The 7,334-nt window shown below is 42.3% G+C and overlaps 1 long non-coding RNA gene across 1 annotated transcript; it reads left to right on the top strand.

Moving 5' to 3' along the window:
* Nucleotides 1–3,407: 3,407 nt before the first annotated feature.
* Nucleotides 3,408–6,599, top strand: LOC103626989 (uncharacterized). Its single transcript, XR_002262367.3, has 2 exons — nucleotides 3,408–3,817; nucleotides 5,204–6,599. It is a non-coding gene; the product is annotated as an uncharacterized lncRNA (long non-coding RNA).
* Nucleotides 6,600–7,334: the final 735 nt, after the last annotated feature.

Below are 7,334 nucleotides of genomic sequence, written 5' to 3'. Positions count from 1 at the left end.
GGGTTTTGGATCCGGGTGTGACATATATTTTACAAGACTCGACAATTTTAATATTCATGGGTCTCAGTGAATTTTTCGAGGGCACAGTCGCTGTCAGGGGGATGTCACCGAAAACTATTGGCTGAAGCTAGTCACACAGTGGGCTACGGGACCACGGGTGCAGAGGATCTCTATGATCCCATGTGGTTGCATGCAGATCCTATGTGACTATAGATGTACAGGAAGCCCGAAGATCGAAAGCCCGACCTGAAGCACGTTTTTTTGGTTCGGTACAAGCCCAATTTGGCCGAATTTTATACGGGCCCGGGCTAGGTCGGCACGAATAAGCAGGCCGGGCCCAGGCAGAAAACTAAGCCCGGCAAGCTAGCCCGGCCATCCTGTTTACTGTTAAGCCTGCCAAGCCCACTTTTTTGCACTAAACCATGCTTACCGGCATGCTTAGCCCGAGTTTTGTCCCACTTTTTCTGTGCTTACAGGGTCGGCTTGACCCGTTTAGGCCTGCAGCAAGCGAGGCTCAGATTGGGAAACGAGCCCGTGAGCTCGGAAGGCTCGTCTAACACACCTGGTGTTACGAGAACTAAAACCTTGACATGTCATCATATGCACTTGCATTAACTTGCTTGATCTACCTAGAATACATTCACTAGGTCAAAAAAATTTCAAAAGTGTGATGGTTGTTTATTGCGTATAGGACTTAGGTTGAGACCCTTGCTTGGAGTTGTGAGTAAGCAAACGACTTTTAAACCAGTAACACTCTAGACCTGAGTTCTATATGCTAAGTGGATTTGAGATCAAGGAATAGCTTTGCTTTTGGGAAAATGGATCAAGATGAGGAATCACTTGAAGAGAGTGAAGTATATGTGAAACCCTAAACTAGCCCTAAAAGAGGAATTCAAAATCTAAAGAGAATTAGCTAAAATTCCATGTACCAAAGTTGCAGACCTTGGAAAAATTAACAACTTTTATATTTGGAGATTTCCACGTGGTGTACAAAAATTGGAGTAAAGTGTAAAAGTTCAGATTAGCTTCAGTTTGGAGTTGGCTGAAAACAGTTTCATTTATCTGTTTTTGGAACCCTGTAACTTTTAAACTATAGACTTTTGGTAAGAAGTTGCTATAACAAGCTATTAGAGCATTGGTTGGAGAGCAATTTTTATTAAGTGTCACAACCCCAAAACCATATGCAACTAGGAGTAAAAGCAGTCCAAGGTGGGGTTGACATGTTTATGGATTTCAGACAGTGCAAATTCAGAGTCAGGATTTGTGTGTTTTGGTGCAGCTTTGGAGCTCTCTACTCCTCTATCCATAGGGTTATAGGTTGTAATCATTATAACAAAGCTATAGAGCTACATGAGGAGTATAAGTTTGGTTGAGTCACCTAGCACTAAAGCTATTTGTAACTTGGATAAAAGCTATTCCAAAGTAGAGCTGTCAGAGATTGTGGATTTCAGACTTGGTGAAATTCAGTCTGAATTTCTGTGTTTGATGCAAACTTTGGGCCCTTGTAGTTTGGGATACTTGTGGTTTTAGTTAATGGTCAATATGTCAAACTTGTAGAGGAACTATTGGAGTATAATATTTATTAAGCAACTTGCCCCTGAAACCATTGGAGTATAATATTTATTAAGCAGATTTCTGTAGTTTGGGATACTTGTGGTTTTAGTTAATGGTCAATATGTCAAACTTGTAGAGGAACTATTGGAGTATAATATTTATTAAGCAGATTTCTGGAGTTTCAGATGGTTAACAGTGGTCTGCAGCTGAAAATTCAGTGTTGATGGCTGTTTTTGGAGCATCTTTGTGGGAAATCTAAGGAGTTTTGTACTGTGGTTTTTATAGAGGAAATGAAGCCCATAGGATGGTTAACAAGTACCTATAGGTGCGTTTGACTTGATTCTACACAAAAATTTGATTAAAGGTTGCTCAAATTTGGACTGTCAGGCTGGCCATAGCTGAATTTTTATTCAGTTCTGAGAACTGAATTGCAGCACGATTGCTTAGTTTGGAGCTCATTTGTGACTAATTCATGTGATTTTAGATTAACATTTCCATAGAAAAGTTGGATACCATAGTAAAGTGAACAAGTTTGCTAAAGTGAGATGGACCTGCTTCCACATAAATCTGGGAGTAAAAGTGGCCAAAATGTTGACCAACAGGTGTTGGGATACAGACTTGGTATAATATTTAAGTCTGAATTTGTGTGTTTTTACCCAACTTTGGGTCCTTGTGATAATTAATCCAAGAAGAATTGGGCTAGTAATACTATAGCAACGTGAAATACCAAGTTAAGGAGAGCAAGTTTCATGCAAAGAGCTGGTCCAGTTATTATGTAAAGTTGAGAGAAAAGAGTATTGCAAAACTCTCTATCAGAATCAGTGCAGTGCTGTTTCAGACTGTGAAGCTGGATTTTAGTGTTTTGCTCAAACTTTGGTGCACCATAGCAACTGTTCTAAGTGTTTTCAACCTTTGGGTGTTATACTAAAGTAAAGTAGCTATGTTCAGAGAGTAAGTTTGGTTAAGGGAGTTAGGTTTGTTGTTGAGAGGATTTGTGAGGTAAAGGGGCTCAAACATGGAGGCGAGCAGATGGAGCAGCAGGACAGCTGAAGTTGGATTCAGTGTTTAATGGGGTCACTGAAGAAGATCTTTTCCCTCACTACTGGCTGCACTTGTGTATTCGAGTGGTGATAAGGTTGAAGTGTCAACTAAGGATCTAGAGACCCCTCTTCACTGGAAAGTATACCAAGTTTTGGCTGTTTGTTGGTAGTGAGCAGTAAAACCATATGTAATGGCTCTTTGATGAGGTGAGCTGCACAACCAAAGTTCCAGTGGCTACCTCCCTGCAAAACACCAAACCTTGGACACTTTAATGTCTATCCACCAGTGGTGTTCGCATCTGTCCTTCTCTCGTCTCTCGTATGAGACAAAGTTGATATTTTGGCCATGAGAGGTAGACCAAATTCAGTGTATTGGGACATTGCATGTGAACCTGTGTAGAGCTGATGCTTGGGAGCCACGTTTGTGACTCCCTGCTGCGCTGGCCCCCTAGGGACCGCTCGAAGTGCCTGTTTGTTTCGGCTTTTCGCAGCTTCTGGCCACCAAAATCTGCTGCGGACTGCCAAACACTCAGCTTTTCAGCCAGCTTCTATAAAATTCGTTTGGGTAAAAACCATTTAAAATCAACATAAACATATAATCGGTTGAGTCGTCGCAATAGTAGTAATCCATCACTTTATAGATCCTGAGTCTCATGGATAACTTTATCTTCCTCTGCACGTAATCCTAATGATACTCAGATTCTCTACACAGCCAGATTCTCCATACAGCTAGATTTTCGGAAAAGCTGGTCAGAAAAAAGCTGAACCAATCATCAAGTTGTAGCTAAGCTCGATAGTTCCCTCCCCCTTTCTCTGCCTATATATTCAGTGACTGCAAACTTGATTCAGTGAAACCTCCTGTCTACCCTCAAGTTCTAGCTAAAGGAGTATGGATTCCTTGTGCTACTGCTGATGTAACCCTCTTCTCTGTCCCAAGATCGAGTTGCTCCAGAGCCTGGCACACCATCACCAGTGTGGTGACCAAGTCCACCCGAATGCTCATCTCACCTTGGCCAGGGTTGCATGCCCAGGCGACACTTGTTATGTGGTCTCTAGTGGTCAGTGAAGCTCACGCATTGACGCAAATCAGCTTTTGAACTCTACCATTGTCAGGTGATCGGAACAGGGTTGTGCCGCCGCAGATGGGCGCCACAGACAGCTTCACCGCCGACCGGGTGACTCACGCTTTCTCCGGCCGATTCCTCGCGAGCACCGAAGTTTAGGTATATCATTGATGCTCCCCACGACATTTGATTGAACTCTACTGTATTGATGCCCGAGAAACGAGCTCACCGGACCGAGAACCTCACCGGTGCCGTCGCTGGTGAGGATTGGTGCTCGGCTCGGGAGTTGGAGCCTTGGGATTAGTTCACGTGGGTCAGGAACACGTTCTAGTGACGGTCTGAGGGTGCCAGAAGTCAGCGCCGCCGTGGCCGTGGTCGTATTTCGCCGGAGTAGGGCGGGAGCGTCGTGGCTGAGAATCTGGGAATGAACCGAAGCTGAGGGGTGTCTGTGCAATTGGCAGTGACACAAACAAATAGTGGCCAGAGCCCGAATTCATTCGGTCAGAGGATGGGGGCTTTAGTGCAAAAGTACAGGAGCGAGCGCACGGGCCGTCGACCGCAGGCCAGCTCTGCCTGTTCGCTGAGCCGCACAAACAGTTTGAGCCCAGAACTGTGCCTGTTTTTCCTTTTTCTTTTATCTAGAAACTTGGAAATGATGCCAAAACTTCTAGAAACATGATAAAATAGTGAGACCAATTTTGTTAAGTGTCTAAAATCAAGATATTCCTGATAAAAATATTTGTAGGATTTTTAGGGCAGTTAGAAAATTTCGATGGATGAAAAGGTGCTTTTGGAAGGCCTATTTGAATTTTGGAAACAAGAATATAACACCAAAAATTATGGAAATTCTTGGAGAGTCTGGTTATCCGAATGTGAACCTTTGGGAAAATTTTGGAACTATTTGGATATGCTTGGCTTAGTAAACTAATTATTTCTCAAAAAGAAAAGGATTTCACCTATGAAATGAGGACACCTAGTAGTTTAGTAATAGTGTGTTTGGTTTAAGGAATGAAGTGATCAATCTTCTTCTCACTCCTCACTTTTTATTTGGTTTGTGGAATAGAATATATTGATCTATCACCACCCCATTACTTATAAGCTACTCCCTCCGTTTCTTTTTATTAGTCGCTGGATAGTGCAAAATTGCACTATCCAGCGACTAATAAAAAGAAACGGAGGGAGTAATAATTAGTATATACATGAGGAGTGGGTTGATTCCACCAAAATTGATAGAATGAACTTATGATGCATCACCTCATGAAGCATAGAGTGACTCCATAAACCAAACACACCATGAAGTAATGAAGTTGCTTAAAGAGTTGTAAGCTTTTGGATGAGATCTAAGATGGATTAGTTCTCTAGTTTGCCTAAGTAAATTCAATTTGGTCACTTTTATCAAGTGTTAAGTTAGGTAGAAGTATGTGTATACTTGTCATGTATTTTATTTTGTGGTGTTTATGTTCTCCACCTCTCCTTGTGAGAGTTTGTATTTCATATCATTACATAAGCATTCATTTATTTGTAATTGACTTTTAAAACACCTAGAAGAAGTTGTGTTGGAAGGAGGAGTCTACTCCAGTGTATGCTAATCAAGTGGAGGAGCCATCTAACTGGGTATTTGATAAAGGGATCTAGAACCTCTTCACTGCAATAAGGCAAGCCCGGTGAATTTGCCCATTCCTTGTATTTTTAAAATACTTTTATACACTTTAAGTCTAGTGAAATGTGCACTAAGTTTATAGGAGTTTCTTGGAAACTATTTGATGCATAGACTACCTTGATATCCATTCCTTTTATAAATACTTCTTTAGAAGTATCAAATATTGTTTACAAAATTGCTTAGCCCTGTCTAGAGGTAAATCTTGTAGATAGAGTTTGTCCTTTGCACTAATGCCTAGCTCAGGATTTATCCTGAGGAAGGATGGCTCTACCTACAAGAATATTTTCACCTAGATCATGGGGAGATGTAATACAAGGTTCCATGTGATGTTTTCATCATCCTAAGGTACACAAATAAGTCCGAAGGATGAAAGTACTTAAATCGAGACTTGGGCTAGGAACAGGTGATGTTTTGCCCAAGTTGATTAAAGAATACAGGGAATGTAGGCTTGCTGATCGAGGCATATATTAACTGGCCACCTGCCCTGGTATGGGACAGGGTAAGCCTAATCTCCGCTGGACCAATATCAGAACAGCTCGCCCGCACTGGGCATGGGAGATGGTGAGAGTAGTGTCTACCCTCCGTGGCAAGAGGCCGGACGGTGGAGTAACTATGCTCTCGGGTAGCGGGAACCCATTCTAGTCTTGAGAAACACAGGTGCAGGTTGGCGTATACAAGGGTTAAGTGTTACATATGTCGTGTGGTTAGAGGTCCCTAGCTGGGTAAATCGATTCAAATCACCATTATATCCTCAAACAATAGAGACTTGATCACTGCCCTGCAATCTAAGTCATGGATGGAATCACAATGAGTAAAAATAATGTTGTGTTGATGAGATGATGAGATTAGACTAGATACAAACAAGGTCTATTAATACTCAATCTAGCATTAAAATGTTGAAAGTAAGGACTCCTTTTAGTAAGCTTTTCTGCAAACTATTAAAGTTGATTCTTGCTAAAAGCCTTTCCTTGATTCCCAAATCCAGCATATCCTTGAGAGTCTTTTTCCTTAGTCAGGTAAGACTTGCGAAAGTACACTCCGTACTCAGGGTTTCCGAACCCATGATGTTGCAGGTGATCAGGAGTATTCTTGGTGTCCCTGTGGCTAGAAGATGCTTCTAGTTTTGAAGGATGATTAGTTAGGTGTGTTTGTGAGCCTTGGAAGGGTTCTGCCTTCCTGGTTTTGTAATTAAGTTATGCATTTCAAGTTCTATCAGGACTTGTAATAATTCTTTCTATGTAATAAAACTTGAGCTTTGGAAATGTGAAGAATGTTTGTAAAGTCTTCCGCTCTATCTCCGAAGTATGTGTGTATCGAATGGGATTACTGTAATATACATGTTTTGTGGGAGATCCTTGGTATGATGAGTTTAAGTTGATGAAATCGATAGCCTTGTTAAGTTACCCAGTACATATGCATAGCCATCTGAGGTCGTTAATGGTAAGGAATGGTGCATGTGGGGCTGATGACTTGGGCTATCATAGCTCGGCCCGATATTCTAATCGGGTATCCTTGTGTGACACTCAATCGGATACTCGGGTGGCAACACGTGGTCGGGGGCATGCTCTAGCTCATGGCGTGGCTGCATAGGTGTCACACCCGGATTTTAGGGTCCAAAACCCGGGCGCGAACATAATCACCAGGTGTGCTGGGACCAAGTCTCACACATATGATGAATCATGGCACAGGATCGAATGTCACATCTTTACTACATAACAGGAGTTCTGTACAAAATAAATAAATAATTACATTATAAGGAGACAACGGTCCAGCAACCCAAAGTTGACTGGGAGACGACGACCTAGACCTCTCACGAACTCGCCACAGCATCCTTCATGCGCCTCATCCTGTGGTACCTGTTCTTGACCTGTGGGGGGGGTGTGAGACAGCAAGAGTGAGCTCACATACGTTCATCGCTCAACAAGTTGTGGGGAATAATGTGCATGAACTCGCCAAAGGTGGGAGCTCACGTGAAGTGTAAGGCTTACCAAAGAGGATGGTTAGAGCTGAGCATTG

Source organism: Zea mays, chromosome 5, assembly GCF_902167145.1.
Source record: "Zea mays cultivar B73 chromosome 5, Zm-B73-REFERENCE-NAM-5.0, whole genome shotgun sequence".
In the NCBI taxonomy this organism is placed as follows: Eukaryota; Viridiplantae; Streptophyta; class Magnoliopsida; order Poales; family Poaceae; genus Zea; species Zea mays.
The sequence above is the reverse complement of the archived record's forward strand: the minus strand, read 5'-3'. Positions and strand labels throughout refer to the sequence as shown.